The sequence below is a fragment of the Carlito syrichta genome, unplaced genomic scaffold, assembly GCF_000164805.1.
Source record: "Carlito syrichta isolate Samal-C Ts95f unplaced genomic scaffold, Tarsius_syrichta-2.0.1 Scaffold298254, whole genome shotgun sequence".
Taxonomy (NCBI): domain Eukaryota; kingdom Metazoa; phylum Chordata; class Mammalia; order Primates; family Tarsiidae; genus Carlito; species Carlito syrichta.
In genome coordinates, this window is record NW_007242350.1 from 761,500 (window position 1) to 783,592 (window position 22,093).

Here is a 22,093-nt window from a genome sequence, read left to right on the forward strand (position 1 = left end):
TTATTGCAGAGATGAAGTTTCGCCAATTGCCCAGGCTGGTCTTGAATCTCTGGACTCAGGCAAACCTCAGGCAGTCCTGTGTCATCAACTCCCAATATGCTGGGACTGTGGGCTTGAGTCACCATACCCAGCTGGTCAATTTGATTTTAAGAGCTAAAAGTTTGATGAGCAATAAAATATCACAGGACTACTACTAAAAGCTGAATTTAATGATAAAGTAACTACGTGTGCATTGCTCTTTTACACGCATTTCACGTTTTAACTCACATAATCCCCACAATAACTCTATGGAGTACATATTGCTGTTATTCCCATTTTACAGATGATGAAACTAAGTCATAGAATCCCGAGGTAACTTGACACAGATCATCTAGCTAGCAAGATAAACAGGTAATATATAAAAATCTATGTATAGTCTTAATGAGATCAGAGTGAAGGTGAGATATAGTGGGGCAGAATTTTGGAAACTGTACTTGAGAGAGCTAAATTTTGATCAAAGTCTCAAATAAGAAAGGACTCTCAGGCCGAGATGGGTGGCTCAGCCTGTAATCCCGGCACTTTGGGAGGCCGAGGCGAGAGGATTGCCTGTGCCTGCAGGTTCGAGACCCACCCAAGCAACTTGGCGAGACCTCATCTACAATAAATCAAAAAATTAGCCGGGTGTGGTAGCGTGCGCCTGTAGTTCGGGCTACTTGGAAGGCTGAGGTGGAAGGATTGCCGGAGCCCAGCAGGTCGAGGCTGCGGTGATTGGGAGCGGACACTGCACTCCAGTCTGGGCGACAGAGTGAGACTTCGACTCAAAAAAAAAAAAAAGAACTTTCAAATAGGAAGAAAATCGGGAGTCATGGACATGGAGGAAAGTGCAAATTTCAAGGAGTAAAGAGACACAGGACTTGGTTCTGGTCAAGAATTTAGAAGAATTGTGAATGAACTGCCTCTGAAAAGTCAGAGAGAAATGCCACGTAAGATAAACCCACCAAAATGACCTCCTCCACCCACCAGGAGCTGGTTTTGAAGAAACTTGGGGTAAATGTTCTTGTAGTATTTGAGCATCAGCATGACACCTAAAAGCTCTGTTGTTTTCCTAGTGTCTGAGAGAGCTAGGGAGTCATTATTCAGGACTAGGAATTTCTTTTCAGACCATCACTCTTAATACTGTAGATAATACAAGATGAAACACAGAATCGAGCTGTTATCTCCATTGACACTTAGTGCCCATTAGCTCATTTGTGAGTTCATCGAATCACTTAAGTTATTAGATCAGTGACAGAATGCAAGCGGGACAAGTGATTTTAAAGAGTGTTTTGTAGGATTGCTAAATCACAGGACACTAGCAAGGTGCTGGGAACAGCAATGTGATGAAAAGGCAGGGACATTGAAAGATAAAGCAAAAGGCCCTGAGGGTAAATCACACCCACTTTGGAAGTTTGCCTAGCACAGGTCCAGAGAAAGCTACAAGGGCAGGTCTTTCAGTGATGCAAGTAATCAAGTAATTAGTAAGGCAGAAAGTCAAAGGGATGTATTGCCCCTCCTTGAAGGTTTTTATTTGACATCCTTTTGCAGTGGTCTTCAAGAAAGGCTAACAGTTTACCAGCTCCAACTGCCAGTTCATAAAATCTTGCTGGATTGAAGTTTACCACTGTGAAAATATTACACTGTGGAAAGTGGCAAATGTTACAAATCAAGTTTCTTCCCTTCTTCCCTGCCCCTCCCAGCCTTTCCGACACTTCTTCCCCATGGTGGAGTCAAAGTTAAGGAGTGAACATCTCAATACCATCATACCATGTACTTCTAGTGAAAATCCCCCTTCACTGGGGAAAGAGGAATTAGAATTGCCTGCAAAAGTGAAGAAAGAATATACTCCTACTTTATCCTTCCTTGGAAGCATATAAGGAAGCAAAAACAATTTAACCATATTTTTAGCTTTCTGCTTTTCTAAAAACAAAAGGCGCCCTGAACCCAGTGATTCAAGAGTGAAGAGTATACAGTGTAGAGAATGGAGCAAGTGGATGATTGGCCGATCTTTGGGAGACCAGTGGGGAGGGATTTAGAAAATTCAAACTTAGAGGACTTGTATTGATTCAATGGTTCATAAAACAGTGCCTGTGGCAACTTAAACTATGCCTACTTGCAAAATGGTTACTTTTCCACTCTCCACTTTAATCCTCATTCCTCCAACTCTTCTTCCTCTTTCTGTGACTTTATTTAGTTTTTAGGAACTGTTATAAGACTGGAAAATATCAGGGGAAAAGGAAAGGTTTATAACAGGGCTACAAGAAGAACAAAGACTGTCATGGGGGATGGGGAAGAAAAAATGTGCCCCAAGACCTTTTGACATAGTGTTAGTAAATAGCCTTGAAATGTTCAGCCTGAGAGGGAATACAGTCACTTAAACAGATGGGGGGAAATAAAAGTTAGATGAAACTATAAAATATTCCAGTTACTAAACTGAAGAAGCTATTAGTGGCACTCCTCCTCTCATTTAAACAGCATGAGTAAGACTCATTCAATAATAAATTCTCATCCTGCAAGCTGTGTGTAGAGTCAAGGAACCTCTCTCATGCAGGTGTTCCATGTGTGAAATGCCAAAACAGATAATAGACACTCCAAACACGCCATACTGGGGTTATAGGGAACCCTAAGCCCAAAGACACTGTCAGAAGAAAAAGAGTTTGTCTCAACAAAAATATGTTTGTGCTTTAATGCTGCTTAAAATGATTCAGTTTGTTTTAATCAGTTATACTTTTTGAGTCATAAATTCCATATGTATACTAATTATACTAGTAAAATTTGGGTTTAGCATTGCAAGGAGAGAGCTTGTGAGCTCTCTGCAAGAAGATATAGCTTTTCCTAAAGGATACAAACTCAACTTCAGGTCATTACAAATGAAATTTACTGTAGAAATTATTTGCAGAATAGCTTGAGGGCTTGATTTGGCATGTTCATGCATGCAGAGCTCCTGCAGAAGTTATGGAAACTTACGACTCTATAAATGCCAGCTGCTGAAGGCAGGCTGCTCAGGCACCGAGCTGAGGAGGGAAAGAAATGTAGATATGAACAAGGAAAATGAAGGTTTAGGAGCAAAGGGAAACATCAGGCTACACACTTGGCTTACACAAAAGACTATGGGAAAAACAGGGTAGGATATTGCTTAGGAGATATAGGAGTAAAAAGAGAAGAAAAAAATGTCACTGCTGCCAAAGTAAGCTTGGAGACCCAGGGGACTTCATTTGTCTATTTACCAGGTCAATTTTAGTCACTGGTATTTTGCAGCCACTATTATTTATACAGAATAATTCATGTACACATATTTATTAAAACGTACAAATATGCATAATATATTTACACATTATGTGCACACATATGTACATGCTATGTATTCAGTACATAATACATACATAGACAAATAATAGATATATACCATACATAGGCAAACAATAGATATATACCTATACATACAAATAAACATATGTACATATGTAAAATGGGACATAAGTTGGAGAGGAAAGACGTAAAAACTCCAAGAAATGTATAGCTTTGCTGGGCATACAAGATATGCTACACAAGGGAATAATTGCACTATAATATATTTATTCTCATTTGTCATTCAACTCACTTCAATTTGGGTGAACCAACTCTACCTGAATTTGCAGCCAAATCATATGCTTTTCAAAGTTCTCTTGAAAACTTAAGCATGGCAACATTCAACTGATCTGCAACATTTAACCTTGACCTCGTTCCACATTTTGAAACTTCCTTTTTTAGCATTCAATATGCCATTCTCTCTTGATTTCCTTTCTCTTTAGACATTCTCAATCTTCTTCATAACGCTTTGTGTCCTTTGCTTGTCTGTTAAAAGGTGGTGTTCCCCAGAAGTTTATTCCTGAATTTCTTTACAAAGACATTGATGATTAAAATTCAGTCTATTTATCCTGACCTCAGTTATTATATATAACCACCACAATAAATATCCACTTGGCTATCTTATGACACTTAAGATCATCATGTGCAAAACTGAATTTATCATTTTTTCACAACCTTCAGTAAACATACTCCTCCTCCTGCCTTTCCTCTCCCAGTTGGTGTTTTCCTCATTCTCTCAGAAACAAGAATCTTGAATCATACCCAAGTTCACCCACTACCCTGTCGTCCCCTATAATGAATTACTGTCAGTTATACTTCCCAATTGTCATTCTCAAATAACTTTTCAATAGAACATTTTTTCTCTACCAGGACTGCTTTTTTTGTAGTCTGGTTTCTCCAACAGCCTTATAGGTAGTCTTCCTCTTTTCAAAATTGTCTCCAAATAATTCCTAGATGGATGTGTGTTAAATATAAGTCTGGTATAGTTCCTCCTGTTGAAAATGCTTCAATTTCTTCCAAGTCTTTAGATGAAGCCCTCAATTTCTGAGCAGGGTATTAACATTTCATAACATGTCTTTTGGCCACTCATTCAGCCCCATATCCCATATTCCTTTTTGTTCCTTTTGCAGGCTAACTCTGGATGTCTTTGGAGTTGGGTTTGGGGGTCGCTTCCTCTGGGAGGTTCTCTTCGATGCTTTTCCAATGAGAACACTTAATAGTTGCCTTTACTACAGGACTTGAGTTCATTGAATTGTATTCTTTTTTTTTCTTGTTTATCTTTCCTACTACATTTTAGGGCTCCTGGAAAGCAAAGACCATTCCTCATTTGGCTTTTTTATGATAAATAGGGAACAAATTGTCTGGTGCATAACAAATGTCTGGTGAACAACAAATGTTTCATTAATGACTGGATTAGAGGCCAAATAGTGCTAAATCTGTTAGGAATTGTGCTTGGATAAGGGAAATAGGAAATCTCCTCTTTTTCACCTCAACAAAACCTCAGTGGATTAGACTAATGAGCATTTTTTTCTCTTTCATGAAAAAGAAATTCATGGGTTTTCCTCAAGTATTGACATGGCAGTTCCACAAGATCAGACCCAGGACCTTTAGTTTTTCTCCTTCATGGTTGGGGCATGGTTTTCACACTCAAGGTCATTTTGTTCTCCGACATGTCTATTGGGTATCCAGCCTACATGTCATATTCTAGGTAAGAAGAAAGAGGAATTGAGAAAAGGGCAAAACCAAGCAATGGTCACCTAAGTCAAGTCCTTTTAAGGAACTTCCTGAGAGCCCCACTTAGTCCTTGTGCTTGCTTTTCTTTGGTCACAACAATCTGACAAGTTGGAAAATGTAATTCTTTAGCTAGGCACATTTTCTTTTGGAATAAAACTAGTATCTGTTAGGACAGAAGTAATTAAAGTAGTTTTGTTAGTAGGCAAATTTTAATGTTGGCACAAGTGTCAAAATCAGCTGTATAGTGACTCATTCTATAGGAGTCCTAAAAAATTATTTGACATGTCCTTGCAGAAAGGGAGATGGAAATGTCTATAAATGAGCTCTGAGGGATGGCTAAGATTTGAGTAGGTTAAAGCATGGAAGGTCATTTTGAAGCAGGAAAGCACTATAAATAAAGTTTAAAATTAAAGATCAAGGGTGGTAGGCTTGGGTTATTTATTGTTTACTATTGAGTCTTTTTTCTACAAGATTCTGTGCTCGTTGAGAATAGAGACAATATCCTGAAAGTTTTATTTCTCCAGTAGATAACATAAACCCTGATACCTAGTATGTGCTCAGTGAATTATGCACCCAAATTGATGTTGTAAATAGATTAGAGAATATGTTTAGAGAATTTCTGTGAACACACATAGCAAGCTGTACTTTATTCTGGGAGGCTCTGGAGAATTTTAAGAGCAGTTTTCACTCATACTTGGGAGCTAAATGATCACAAAGATGGAAATATTAGACACCAGGTACACCAATGGCGGATAGGGGTCAGAAACTGCCTATGGGATATGGTATTCCCTATCTGGGGAATGGGCCTCCTGAGACCCAATCCCCACCACTACACAATATGCCCATGTAATGAACATGAATGGGTACTTCCTGAAACTAAAATTAAAAATTAAAAAATTAAAAAGAAATTTTATTAAGCTATGTTAAAAAAAAAAAAGTAATGACAATGAAATTGATGTTTCCAGAGAGTTGATTTCATGATAAAGATGCTGGAAAATGGGCAATATTTCAGAAGGTCAAGTTGCAGAAGTGAGGAATTGAAGTAGAAGGGAAGCAATAAATAATCAAAAAAGAAATTCTTCAACAGCTATTGCTCCATGTTCCCTTTCCCTGCTTGATTTTCCTTTATATCAATTATCACTTTGATATATTTAAAAATATACTTAATTTTATAAATATTTTGTCTTTGGTAACAATACAAATTATTATGAATTGGTATACTGGGTTCACATCCCTGGCAGGATATCTGAGTTAGAAAACTAGATCTGGAGTTGAGAAAAAAGTTTAGAATCTGGAAATGCAGATTTAAGAATTATTCATATAGAATTGTTTATTATAGTTGTGTGGTAAGAGAAACTACAGGGAAGATGATGTACAGTGATATAAACAAAAGGCAAAAGAATTGCTACTAAAAACAGAATTTCAGATGGTAAAAGTCTATGGCATTTGAGGTCATGAACCATTCTTTCTTAGGAAGAGCTATATCTTAATGTAAAACCTAGTGTGTACTCTTTTCCTCTTCCTTTACTTTCTTCTATAGTCAGAGAAGGCAGGTGTTGTTAAGTCAGGATAGAGTCTAGGTAGGAATGAAATGAGACTCTTATTTTCTTTTTTTTTTTGGCAAAGAAAGAAAAATTTACTTAAAAGTAAATTAGAGAGAGAAAGAGAAGGGAGAGAGAAGATTCGCCTCCCTAAGGGGGGGAGAGGGGGCCAAAGCCAGGAAACATGGCGACAGTCATAGCTCAAAGAGCACATGGCCACACCAGAGTCTAGCAAGGCTCTTATTTCAATGTGTGGATCCAAGTTGCTCTTTATATTGTGCATGTGTATTATTTTTATCAAATAAATTAAATGTAAAAATATAGAAAAGGCAATATTGATCAAGTGACCCTTGGAACTGCATAAAAAAGCTTTTAGATACTCAGAGCAGTGAGTTTTTGAGGTATTGCCTTGCAGTAACCAGACTTCTGGTCTGAGAGAGAATGTGGCTCGAATGAGTCAGTTTCTGTTAACTTTCTCTTTTTCCTCTTTGCTTCTGGAACCTCTTTTTTCTTTCCATGTACATTCTTAAGACATATGAGCAACCAACAGATACAAGAAAAAATGCCCAGTCTCACTAGATATAAAAGAAATGCAAATTAAAACTACACATCCAGTCAGGATGGCCATCATCAATATCTCAAAAAACAACAAATGCTGGAGAGGATGAAGGGAAAAGGGAACACTTCTACACTGTTGGTGGGAATGTAAACTAGCACAATCTCTGTGGAAAACAGCGTGGTGATTCCTAAAATCAACCTTCCATACAACCCTGCCATTCCCTTGCTGAGAATATACCGGAAGAACTCAAATCACTCCATGAAAAAGATGCCTACACATGTGTATGTTTATTGCAACATTATTCACAATAGCAAAAACATGGGACAAACTGTGCTGCTCACTGAGAGAAGACTGGATTAAAAAAAAATGTGGTACATATACATGATGGAATATTACACAGCCATAAAGAAGAATAAAATTATGAACTTCACAGCAATTTGGATGGACTTTGAGTATATAATACTGAGTGATCTATTACAGAAATAGGAACTGAGTACCACATGTTCTCACTCATAAGCGAAACTTGAACAATTGTCATAATACTATAAGAAAGGTATTAGCAGTAGTGGGAAACTGCCAGGGGAGAGGAAGGCACACCTCATCAACAAAGGTGCCTGCATAATGAACATTTGTATACCTAACCTGAATTGTACCCCACACCTTTTTTTTTCTGAGTTGGAGTCTCACTCTGTCACCCAGGTTGGAGTGCAGTGGCACGTTCATGGTCACTACAGCCTTGACCTGCTGGGCTCAGGCAATCCTTCTGCCTCAGTCTTCCAAGTAGCTGGAACTGCAGGTGCCAGCCACCATGCTCAGCTAATTTTTTTGATTTATAGTAGAGATGAGGACTCCCCAACTTGTCCAGGCTGGTCTCAAACCCCAGGTCTCAGGAAATCCTCTTATCTCGTCCTCCCAAAGTGCTGGGATTACAGGCTTGAGCCACCACATCCAGCTCCCCACACCTTTAAAATAAAAAAAAAAAATTTTTAAATTACATTCTTGGTGAGGTGGGTATTAGAATAAAATAAAAGGAATTTCTGGGGTTGTTCTCACCCTGGGTAAAGCATATAGCAATTTCAATTGGTTCAGTTTTCTCTCACATTTGATTGGCCACAATGCAGCAAAATGGCTAGAAAGCCCAGTTTTTTTACTGTTAACACTTCATGTGTTTGTACCTATATATCTTCATATCTACCTATATTTTAATCTTTCTATTTATCTTTTATATTTTCACTGATAAAATTTTTTTTTCAATTCATTCAAATCCATTAAGTGACAGGAGTTACAAGTTACTGAGCAGAGAAAGATCTCTTTCTAACCTTATACAAATTATACTTCTCATGGGGCTCTGATCTGCATGAAGAAAATGCAAAAGGCAATGCCATAGGTAAGCCAGGCTCAGACGGAAAGTGATGGCTGGATGACCGCCATCCTACTGATGACACGAGTGATGCTTTAATGACAAGAAAGTGACATACCGTCTTGAAAAACTGAAAAAGACAATTGAGAAAAGGGATTTTTTTAGAAATGTCTGGTTGTGACCAAATTTTCCTAACTAGTTAAGGAGCTGAGAAAGCTAGCAGCAAGGACAACATTTGAAAAGGAAAGACCCACAGAATATAAATAGACAAAAAATTCATTTCAACACATATTTATTGAGAATTTATTTTGCTCCAGTTGTGGAGAGAAAGAACAACATGTCTGTGGGAGAGATTTGCACAATAGAAACTTAGAAGAAAAGTCTCGAAGACTATTTTGTTAAGGAGTTTCTGATGTCTTCAGATATAGTTTGTCCTTGAAAGAGAAACCAAGATGCAGAGCTGGTGTGGCCAGCACCCTGTAGATTTTTTTCATAAATAGTATTTTACTAATCTCGCTGAGTTTAGACATATGTCTTGATAAAGTAACACATCATTGTGGAGTGATGAACTCCTTTGGCTGTGATCTCAAGCGAGAAGGACTCTGTCCTGTCATTTGGTTTCCAATAAGGAAAAGAGTTTAAGCTACAAATTAAGCCAGCAGTAAATGTCACCATGGTAGTTTGCCTATTGATTTTACCTGGTAAATCAGGAAACTTATTATCTATAAATTACTCATATCTCATAAGACTAAACTTGTGATTTTTTTTTTTTTGAATGAGAACTGAGGCATGTCGAAAATTACTTTAATCAAGGATTCCTTTGGTTGGGTTCAGGAAACTTAACTCTATGGTTTTTGCAGTGATGACATATACAATTCTGCAATCTGAAATTCTGATTCCTATTTGTAATATGTATTACAGCAAGCTTCTGAAAGTTAGAGACAATAATTAATCACCTTTGGACACCTCTACAGTCCCCTTCTAGACTTAGTGTATAATTTCTATTTAATAAAAAGTAATTCTCTCATTATCTAGTAGAGTAGCTGGGCTCAGGGGATCTGAAAGCAAGTTCTAGCAGATTTTTATTTGCTTTTGGCCTCTGTTTACATGTGACCCCAGTTTTATCTGCAGAAATTATTTATGAAGTTCTTTTTTCCCCATCTTGCTTGTGAAGCAGCTCTCGGGTCTGCAAACCATTGAGTACTGTGCTCATCATGCATATATTTAGCACCCTAATCTCTGCAACCAGTTTTAGCTGCTTGTTATACTTTTCTTGACATTTTCTTGTATGCTTTTTGACATCTGCTTGCAAACTTCTGCAGCCTTTTCAATCCTGATATTCACTTGTTTCATCTGATGTTGTTATCATTCTCCTTAGATATGCAGATGTGTTGCTTTCCTTCAAGTCCTGTCCCTTCAGTCTTTCTAGAAAAACTGCTCCAGAGACCTACCACATCACTTGCTTATTTGTTTGCTTCTTTGCCTGTTTATTGTTATTCCGTTTTCTGCCTCAGCCCTCTAGCATTTGACAAATGGCATCATATTCTTCTTTTGAGAATGAAATGCCCTCAGTTCACTTTTTAATGCAATCTACTTGAAAATATACACAACACACAACAATAACAACAACAACAACAACAAAACTGCAATGGATAGTATTTCAAAGAAGATAGTACTTACTATCAGCTTTCCCAACTGCTCTGACAATAGTCACTGTAAAACTCTATTTCACAAGAGAGCCCCCAAAGTCATGAAATGAACACTTGTCAGAAATGATCTTATAAACTTAAGTAATTAGCAATGTAAGTTGTTGTCTTATTGGATAACATCACTTTATGTCAACAATCATTCTGATCATAAGAGCTGAATTAATCATTCATTTGCTTCTAATATTGTGTATATCTACGACGAGATCCAAATGTATGGTAGTGAAGCTCCTATAGTACAGCACAGTGCTTTCTTCAGATCTCTGAATATTTCAGAAGGCAGAATCTTTTGTCTCTCTGGAACTATGCCACACTTGTAATGCAATTTATATCTTTGGAAAAGATCCCTGCAAGGATGCAGGCACTCAGCACCCATGATTTCAGGTAAGCCGAAACAGGGCTTTAGACCCTGAAATTATCCCCCATTCTGGCTCAAAGATTCATGAAAGTTTCTATCTAATGCTATATTTCTAATTTCTGAAGCAAACGCTCTCTTGTTTCTCTGTTCCAATTATCAGAAGACATGTGGGTAGTAGTTAATTGGTAAAAATCTGTCAGTGCTGAAGGTGAGGCTGTAAGGAGTTCAGTTTTCATCAATGCCGAATGGTGTGATGTCTCACACATAATATTTAAGTCAGTAGCTTAACCTCTCTTGTATAGTTAATACAAGATAAATTACCAAAACAGCATTTTGAAGTATTTAGGCAACTCTATATTTGGATTTAGTTTGACTAGCAGCAACATATTTCTTCTTGTAACATTCATTTAAAAATTAGCTTTGTACATGATACTGGCCCTACTCAAATCACTAATATTAATTGACTCACAGCATTTAATTTTTAAAAAATAGTCATTGGATTATAGGGACTGCCTGAATTTATGAAAGATTCAAATAATTGTAAATGGCTCTGCTTTAAAAAAAATACTCTCCTGTAACCATAATAACAAAATCATTCTTAAGAAAAGTTAAATCACATTTTTCTTATTTATAAGATTTTGGACATTTTATTTGCTATCTCAGAGGGAGAAAAGAAAGAAAGAAAGAAAAATGCATAGTTTTCTGGAACAATTGATGCCTTCTTGGCTCTTTAAACATTGAGTTAAGTACATGAGTTATTGAGGTGAAATAAGTTGCTTTCAACAGTTGTTAATATATCATTAATAATCATACATGCAATAAATAACAATATATGAGTTATTTCCTAAGAGATATATGACTGCAAATTGCAGTAACAAATCACAGCGTGTGTAAAGAATGCTCATTACTCTAGTGTGTACAGAAGCTGTTTTAACAACTGTATTCTTTATGGTGAAACTCACCCTAATTAGCCTTGCAGATTCCTTGGGGAATGTGTGCAGAATGTTTGACATTGTGATGCTGGCGCTAACGTGGGGGAGGAGGATATCATTTCTGCACCAAGAAACACCAGGCCACAAGCCTGGCTTTCTACTCAGTGACTTGCTTTAATGTATGCATTGTGGTGAAAGTAAATAGCTTTTTCAAACAAATAGATAATAAGGGTGTTTGGAATTAAATGACTAATTGAATCAATATTAAACATGTAAGCTAGACAGCAGTGTGGACTAACAATTTTTCTCAATGGTGCCCCTTCCAATACAGAAAGGATGTAAATCAATTGCAAGCCTGCATGTGCCTGTGCACTGAGATTTGTAGCTGCAAATGTAAGAGGAACACGATTCCTAGTATCTATTGTATTTGAAAGTTAAATGGACCACATGGTTTAAAAAAAAAATACATACATATATATATATGTATAAAGAAAAAAAAAAACAAGGTTGAAGCACACAAAAAAGCAGCATGTTTTTTTTCCTTTCAATGAAACATTATATGTGGATTCTGCTGCTCTGTTAGCTTATAGCTTGTTACTAAATCAGACCTTTCCTGCAGTGAAAAAAATTGCATCTTTTCGTTGTAATCCTTGACAGCTTAAAGTTTAATGGAGGCAGTATTTTTTTTAAAGGTATATAATGGGTTGACACCATGGAAGACTGCTGAGAGCTCACAAACTCAGAAATAGCATGAAATGCAGTAAGAACAAGCTCTTGCTGATTTTTTTAAATCATAATTTTCTATTCTTGATAGAGAAAGCAAGTGAAAGAAGCAGTTAGCTTTTTGTTTTCTTAAAGTGTAAGTTGTTTGTCTCATTCCAATCAAATGATGCTCTTCTTTCCTGGAAAAGATTCAGATTGGGGATTTATTCAAAAGGTAGCAGTGAGGTGATACAACCATTAATAGAGAGAAAATAGAGATCTGCCTCAAAGCAACAGTAGGGAGAACATGCATTGCCAAGATGAGAACTCAATGAAAGGAACAAATTTCTTCTCTTTTGGAGGAAAGAAGTAGGCAAGAGTCAACCATCACCGGCTGACAATACCACCCCGCTTGACACCCAAATGTCATGCTCAGTTGCAGCTCAATTTACAGATTCCAGAATACCATCTCCAGATAACATGTGTTCAGGAGTGTGACTGAAGAGAGTTCAGAGATTACAAGATTGAAAATAATCTTGACAGTTGGCACCAAGATTCCTTTTGGGGAGAGATAATTCTTTGGTTTATCTTGGTTTGGTTCTTCTTGGTTTAGGATTGTTCTTTGATAAATGTTTGGAAAGATAGTGTGACTAAGGGAATGTGATGACAAGAGACAAGAAGACAGAAAGATAGGTAACTATTGTACGAATAAATGAATACAAATATGAGAGGCTGAACAAAGAGGGGTGTAGAGGAAGGGGAGTAGAGAGGTGATGGCTCAAAAATATAATGTGGCACAAAGTTTTTCTTCTTTTACTAACCAAGATGTTTACTACTTAGTTTTAATTTCTTTGGATGGCTACAATACAAAGCCTGTTTCTCTCCAATGTTCAGTAAAACTGCCACATGCACATAAAACACCTTGCATGGGTAGTATTCTATGGAAAATAAATGGAAAAATGGAAATGTTCCTTGAATGAATTGACATGAAACAGAGAAGGAAACATTTATAGAGGTGAAGGATAATAGCACAGAGTATTGAATGGCCTTAAAGGATAATACAGGTGGATGGTGGTCTGTGGTTGGGAGTGGATGAAGTCTAGGTGGAGTTTGTTCTCTGACTCTATATCCAAGAAGCCAGAATGTATAATATGTTCATGCTGGGTTGAGAATTAAGTTTGGTTCATTCAGACTTGGGGTGGATTCTCAACATTTGAGCTTTGAAGAATATGACGTAATAATTTGCAACCACACACAAATGTATGTGTGTGTGTGTGTGTGTGTGTGTGTGTGTATGTGTGTGTGTAGTGTGTGTGTGGTTAAGGATTAAGATAAATAAATGATATATTTATTGTATATATTATTATACATATGTATGTTTGTGTATATGTGTATATATTTATTTCATTTTATTTATTTTCTTTTTGTGCACATGGTCTATGGTCTTTATTCTTCGTATTTCTCTGACTGGAGTGGGGGTTTTGGAGGTTCAGCTTGGGGTACGTTTTCTTTTGGCTGATCCCTTTCAGTCCTGGGTTCAGCTGGAATAGGTAAAGGTGTCTTTTTGAATCCTCCAACCAGGCCCCGAAGATGGAACCCATGGAGCCCAACAGGATGTTGGATGATGTGGAGGGTCCGGCTGCACCCACCACTTCAGAGTAGCCACCAGATTGCCCGCAGCAACTCCAACCCGTTGGCCATGGCTGTTGCAGACATCATCTTGGCTGTCACAGAGGAGGCAGCAATTCCTGCCCCAGGGAAGCCCGGGGCACCGAGCCCCACAGGCACAGCCACCACCTCCAGGGTTCCTCCGACTGCAGCGACTGCAGTGACTGCAGCAGCAGCTGGTCGTTTTAGAGAGTGAGAGAGAGACAGAGGTAGAGAGACAGACAGAGGCCGGGGAGGGGGTGGGACAGAATGAAAGACCCATTCAATCAGGAAAGATTTGTTTTCAGCATGCTTACTTTAAACTTCTTTTGGAGAAATTAAGTTACTTTATCCAAATGTCTTATTTAATAGTTTTCTTATACTTTCATTTATGGCCATAAGAATTCTAATAATCTTAATTAATTTCTAATGTTGATTTTAGGAAAAAGTTTCAATGCCAGGTCTCAGATTGAGTGCTCTTGACAGAACAGTTCAGATTGTGCTCAAGAGTTAAAATAAGTAGACTTAAATATTACTCTGCATGTAATTTTTAAAAACATAGACTAGTAGAAGCAAATGAGTAAACTAAAATTTACAATAGAAGGTGATTTTTAACCGTATTATAAGAGAATTTAGTCTGGATGTGTTAAAATTTGGGTACGTCCTTTCACATATTTCAAAAAATGTATCAGTAGATGTAAATTAAGTCCTAAACTAAAATTTGATGGGCATTTATGTTCTTCAGTGCATATCTGTATCTGTATTGAATGCTGAAATTGTTCATTTAAAATAAATGACTGAATATCTCTTAAAAGAATCATAATACTAAAAGAAAATTTAAGGGACCTATGGTCTTCTATTTATGACATGCAAATATAAATGGGTAGAACACAAAAATGTATTGACAACCTATAGTGTTTGAAGTAGTCTCTAGCATTGGGTATGATAGAATGCTGGAAAAGACATGGATTTCTAACTTAAATAATGTATACTTTAGTAGAAGAAATCACACATTTAACTGGATTGCACCATAAGGCGGGAGGCAGGAGGTACTTCGGGAGAACTAAGCAGTTAGCACATCAGGCAAGAAAGATTATTTCCAGTTCCTGTGAAGGCTTCCTAGAGCTATGCTGGACCCTGATAGATAGAACGTGCTGAGATGTGATACAGGACTTTACCAGTGCCCAGAGGAGTGTAAAGAAAGGCAAGCAAGTAGAAATCATGATGCATCAACAGGAAAAAGCAGATTCTTCAAGTCTGTGAGGATATTGAACCCTTGATGGCAAGTGATGGACAACAACTTTAGGATAATGGGTCAAGGGATGAAAGCTGATAAATGGGAACCATATTTGGTAGGAAATAGATCCTTCAGGTTCCTGAAGAGAATAACCAATGTCAAAGCTACAACTTAGAAAGATTCATTTAGCAGTGATGTGTAGGAACTGGAGATAGGGTGTCTTATTTATTTTATGAAGGATTTTCAGTGGCAATACTAGTGGGTCAGATTTTGTGGATAAGAGCATGGGCTCAGAAACCACATTATCTGGTTTCAAATTCTCCTGCACTATGTATTTTTTGAGTGATATGGGCCAAGTTACTGAATATTTCTTTAACTCCATTTTTTACCTGTAATGTTCCTACTTCATAGTACCATCATGAGGATTGAATAAGTTAGTCCTGCTGACAGAAGAGCCTGCCACTCCACGTATAAAATCAAAAGCCTAAGTTATTGCGTGGCAAGCAAAGGGGAATGGTTCTTATAAAATGCAATCTCTCTGAACAAAAGCTATTCAGGGTTTAAGGAAGTATGGGTCTCAGGGACTGGCAAACTTTTTTAGAATGACCATTACCCATGGAAGTGTAGATTCTGCATTCTCTTGTTACGTTGACTCTTAAAAGCAGGGTCACTGGAGTGAAGTGACTATAATTAGTTGACACTCGGAAGTGTCATTACTGGTGCAAAATTGTCTGATAGACCGGGATGGGCTTAAAACTGTCTCTAGTGGTTACCTGTTATGAGGGCCAAAGTGCAATTGGTCTTTTTCTTTCTTTCCAGAATATAGACTTTCTTTCTTGAATATAGACTTATTTCTTTGTCTTTCTTGAATATAGATCATTTTATTCTCATTCATTTTAGGTATTTATAGCAATTACTTCACATAAATTATTATATAATACTTCACATATTTTTATTATTAATATTTTATTTATTTATTAGACAATTTCATATAATGATTTAGAAATTTTTTCTTGAAAGCAATAAATATTATCTACTCAAGAATTTTAGCAGTGAATGATATGACTAAATTTGTTGTTAAAAAACTCTCTAGCGCCGGGCTCGGTGGCTCAGCCTGTAATCCCGTGCCTTTGGGAGGCTGAGGTGAGTGGATTGTCTGAGCCCGCGGGTTCGAGACCCGCCTGGGCGGCAAGATCTCATCTCTACAATAAATCAAAAAATCAGCCGGGCGTGGTAGCGCGTGCCTGTAGTTCCGGCTACTTGGAAGGCTGAGGCGGAAGGATCGCCAGAGTCCAGCAGGCGAGGCTGCGGTGGCCGGGAGTTGCCACTGCACTCCAGTCTGGGCGACAGAGTGAGACTCCAACTCAAACAAAACAAAACAAAACAAACAAACAAACAAAACTCTCTAGCTGTATGAAGGTCAATGAGAAAAATATATACATAAAATTTATTTTTCTGGGTGTATGGTTCCAAGAGCATTGATCTCAGATATATCTTTGATTGTGCCATAGTGGTAAAAAATGAGGAAAAGGAAAACAAATACAAGTTACTTTTCATAGCCTTGTGGCAAAAATACTTCCCTCACCAGTTTTTACCAATAAAAATAACTCACTTTGGAAGTTCCAAGGAATTTCACATTCAGGGGGTAAAAGGGAAATCAACTAATGCTCTAGTCTAAATTAAATGAAAATTCATTATACAAATTATTGTTGAATTTGAAACAGGTGTTCCCTTCCTACTTAGCAAGGTAAGAAATGAGAAAATTGCCACAGATTTGTTATTGATTTCAAGTGTTCTTAAAGTCAAGAAAAAGTTAGTTCTCAGAGCTATACTTCTAAATTTTTCTCTGAGGAAGTCCTCTTTAATAAAAATAATTTACAGAACATCAGAAAGAAAATAACAGAGAAAGAGATGAGTCAATTATAATATTTGGGTCTGAAAAATGTTCCTCTCAAATAATCAGGGAATTGAGAGGCTACTGACTCCAAAAAATCTTAACCTATTTGTTGGTGCCACCCAAATAGTGGTATCTCTAGTGTCTGCACAATTTCGGAAATACACAGTTCCAACCCTAAAAGGAATACAGAGATTAAAAGTCCAGGACAGCTGAGGTGAGTCTTCTCAGGGGTTCTCATTCCACTGCTTGAGACGGATAGCACAGAAAGAAACATATTCCACATGTATCTGTTGGTAGGAATCTGTCTTCATAAAACTCAACTATTTTTGTGCAACTGTAAGAACGACTATGAGGTCTGAATAAAAGCAGACTTTCCTCTTTTTTTACTGATCTCACTTAGAAGAGCTTCAAGGGATCAGAGTAGTCTTAAAAATCACAAACTGACCACTTATAATAACACAGTTTGAAGCATAATCTCTAAAAAACAATCACTAGCATATAATGTCATTTTCTTGCATTATTCCACTTCTGTGAGCATGATGTTGTGTGATATCCCAGTGTTCTCATGATAGGGTAAAAAAGGATAGTCTGAGGAGATGTTTGGCAGGCAAGTAAAACATACTTAAGGTCCAAAACTGACTGCAAAAATTAACCCTGGATCCAGTAAGCCAAGTTTTCAAAATAAAATAAATGGTATATGTACTGCCTAAATTTCCCCCTTCCCCACACAAATCATATTTATTTAAATTCATGTGCCTGTTCTGAGCCCATCCTTATATATCTCCCAACAAAAGGCAGCCATGCCTTAGCTGCCTGCCAGGGAAAATAAAATTTAAATGGAATTACTAGTGTCGATTTGATATATTTTTCTATCGAAACATGACACATTTGGGTCAATGACTGTGCCTTTGAACTCCAGCAACTTACTCCAATGGACTCCTATGGGCCTATATTGTGGGAACTAACAATATTAAAACTGAAAAAGAATGGGTGCTTTGTTTTGAATCTGCCATAATCAACACTTTAGATGGGTTCTGAGATAGAGCCATCATTGCCAAAATTTTAATTCAGAGGGAGGGTAATTTTAGCATTCAGATATGTGCTAAATTCTCCGATCAGCATACAATGAACATTTAGCAAATACCACAGAAGAGTGGCTTTGATATAGGCAAATAGTTGTTAAAGCAAAAGATAAAGTCAAAATTCCTCAATATGCCGCTAGGTCTACCCCTACGTACCTCTCCAGCCTCATGCGTTACCAACCTCCCTCATTCAAACTTGAAATTCCGGCCACAGCGAGTATTGTCCATTCTCAGAAAGCATCTCTTTGTAATACTCCCCCCGACCCCTCTTCCCTGGTTGACCATCTATTCATTCTATTTACTCTCAATTTAGTTGCCTTGAAAAATCATCCCTGATGCACCTGCCATCTCCCCTGCAAAGTTAGGTGACTCTTCAATAGATTATTAGACTACCCTATAATGTCCTTTTTGTAAAGTTTATCCCACAGTTGTTAGTTTCCATTATTATAAAACTATTTCCCCCATGAAACTATAGACCTCTGAAAAACAGGAACACTTTTTTTTTCACCACCGCATCAAAGGCTTTAGTCTTGTGCCTAGCACACAATAAATACCCTAAATATTTGTTGATTGAATAAAGGTTTATGTTTGAAGCATATGTAAGGTAATCTAGTACTTAACAAAAGGAATATTCCTGGGTAAACTTTGCCTCAGTCACCATACTGGTAGGTTATTTGAGTTTGGGCATGATTTTTAGTATAATAATTTATGAAAACCAGGAGTGGGATGACTCCATATTTTTTCTTTTGAATTGGGGTCTCACTTTGTCACCTACCCTGGAATGCAGTGGCATGATCCTGGTTCATGGCAGCCTCAAACTCCTGGCCAAAGGGACCCACCTTCCTTAGCCTCCAAGTAGTTAGGACTACAAGCATGGGCCACCATGTCCAGATAATTTTTTGACTTTTTTGTTAGATGAAGTCTCAATATTTTGCCCAGAATAGTCTTGAACTCCTGGGATCTAGTGATCCTCCCACTTTGACTTTTCAAAGTGCTGGAATTATAGTCAAGAGCCACTGTGCCCTTTCTTTTCTTTTCTTTTTCTTTTTTTTTTTGACAATACCATTAGATTATTTCAGAGTATTTTGAAGTAGCTAACTCTGTTTATAGTATATTCATTTTGATGTTAGATTCCCTTATGCACTCAAATTCTTTATAATGTTGTTCATCATTGTAACGGTATGGTGCAACAATATCTCTGGTCAAATCATGTCCACTGAAAATCATGACCACAGACAATGAGTCAGTTTTACAAGCCATATTGAAATATCAGATTTGTTATTTTATGGTCAGAGTAATATGAGTATTAAGCTATTTCTACTATGAGCCTGTTACAAAGATCTCCTTTAGTAAAGTTTCAAAATGTCTGCTTTAGAATCAAATAAAGCAAGTTTGGTTTTCTAAGAGTGGACAGCCAATTACATCTGTTGACTCGCTTCATGAATCCTATGCCATTCAGTAATGTCTTCAAATCTGGATAAAGTTTGAAAACCATAGATTGAGACAAAAGCTTATAGTTTATTTCAATTTGAGGAAATATGACCTTGTCTGGAAATACATAATTTTCAAAAGTACAAATATGGAAATGCTTTATTCACCAATTCTCTGGAAAGAATAATTATTTTTTTAAAAGCATGTGTGTTTTTTTTTTAAGTAGATGATAATGAATGTAAATCATTCTACAAAACAATGTGAGCTTATTTTCACATTTGTTTGAGATTAAACCGCATCCATAAACTGCTTCCACATGTATGCTAATTAACTCGCAGCAAAACCAACTACCCTACTTGGAGGATTAGAGACAAAAGCTTCATGAAATCCTACCTTTCCAGTTCAACATTTATCAGCATTTTTTCAGCCACCAAGGTTTGGTTATGAGTAAGTCTATTTTGGGGTCTCTTTCGACTCAGGGCATTGGTAATAGGATATGGAATCTTTCCCTTAGATTAAACATGAACCAGCCTGATGTAGACCCATAGTCATTATTGTTTGATAGCTGTCAGTAGTGGATATAAAATGAATTATGGTTTTCTAGCAATTAAATCTTAAGACAAAAAAGTCACTCTTGCATTAGTATTAAATGGCATGATTACTAGCAACTTTAGAAGGCCAGAGAATGACTTGGAATTTAACAACATGCACATGCCTAGGATCAGATATTTTAGGTCAGACATTCGTAGTAACATTTTGATGGCTTCAGGCAGCTTTAATGTGCCTAACCCCTATTTTGGAGGACTTGATTGTACTTGATGCATGTTAGCTAAAAAGAGTAAAATGAAAATGAATACTAGTATTTTTGTGAGTGTGTGATTGTGTGCAAGCAAGAGACAGAGACAGAGAGAAAGAGACCATGTTTTAGATATGCCTTGCTTATTATCACAAATTAGCAGAGAAATGGATTATAATATTTATTGTAAGATAGTTTTTATTTGCTCATTATAGTAGTGCTTTGTTTCACTTTGCTTTGGAGTAGTTATTTAAATAAAAATTTTAAGGATTGCACTAGTTTGCATTCCCACCAGCAGTGTAGAAGTATAACTTTTCCTCTGCATCCTCACCAGCATCTGTTATTGTTTGTTTTATTAATAATGGTCATTCTTACTGGGGTTAGGTGGTATCTCAATGTGGTTTTGATTTACATTTCTCTGATACCTAGTGAGGCTGAGCACTTTTTCACGTGTCTGTTGGCTGCCCGTATATCTTCTTTTGAGAAGTGTCTACTCATGTATTTTGTCACTTTTGAATGGGGCTGTTTGTTTTTTTCCTTTCAGCATGTTTGAATTCCTTATAGATCCTAGATGTTAGACCTTTGTCAGATATACAGTTGGCAAATATTTTTTTTCCATTCTGTGGGCTGTCTCCCCGTTCTCTTGATGGTTTCTTTTGCTTTGCAGAAGCTTGTCAGTTGGATGAGGTACCGCTTGTCTACCTTTTCTCCTATGGCATGAGTGCTTAGGGTTTTGATTAGGAATTGGTTAACAGTTCCAATTTCCATAAGGGTGTCTCCTACATTTTCTAAGTTTCTTTTAGTTTGAGGTTTTACATTTGGGTCTTTGATCTATTTAGAGACACTTTTTGGGTATGGTGATAGGTAGGGGTTCTGTTTCAATCTTCTGCATGTGATCAGTTTTCCCAGCACCAATTACTAAATAGGTTCTCCTCTTCCCCAGTGGTTGTTGTTGGAGGCTTTGTCAAAGATAAGTTGGCTGAGCAATTGAGATTTTGCTTCCAGAACAGAATCTCGATCTTGTTCCATTGGTTCATATGCCTGTTCTTGTACCAATATCAAGTCGTTTTGATTATTGCAGCCTATAGTAAAGTTTGATGTCTGGAAGTATGATACCTCCTGCTTTGTTTCTCTTTGGAAAACAGTGTGGTGATTTCTGAAAGAACTAGAAATTGACCTTCCATATGACCCAGCAATCCCCCTATTGGGAATATACCTGGAAGAACTCAAATCATTCTACCAAAAATATACCTGTCCAAGCACTCACTCTTCAAAGTAGCAAAAACATGGAACCAACCGTGCTGCCCATTGAAACTGGACTGGATAAAAGAAGGTGGTACTTATACACAATGGAGTATTATGCAGCCATAAAGGAGGACAAACATATGGACTTTGTAGCAACTTGGATGAATGCTCAGCAATCTCTCAAAGAAACAAAGAACAGAGTACCATATGTTCTCACTTATAAGCAGACCTTGAACAATTATCATAACACTATGAGAAAGGGACTGGCAGTAGTGGGAAACTGCCAGGGGAGGTGGGGTGGGATTGGCAGTTGAGGGAACTGCCAGGAGGGGCACACCTTCATCAACAAGGGTACCTGTAAAATGAACATTTGTAGACCTAACCCTGAATTGTACCTCACATTTTTAAAATAAAAAATTTAGAAGTAAAAAACAAAAAAGAATTGCAGGAGTATCTAATTCTTCATTGATTGAAATATAGATCAAATCCCTCAAGAGAGCTGT

At 37.2% G+C, this 22,093-nt stretch overlaps 1 pseudogene; it reads right to left on the minus strand.

Annotated features, from left to right (window-relative positions):
• Positions 1 to 13,701: 13,701 nt before the first annotated feature.
• On the minus strand, positions 13,702 to 19,613 carry LOC103256944 (annotated as a pseudogene).
• Between the last annotated feature and the right edge of the window lie 2,480 nt (positions 19,614 to 22,093).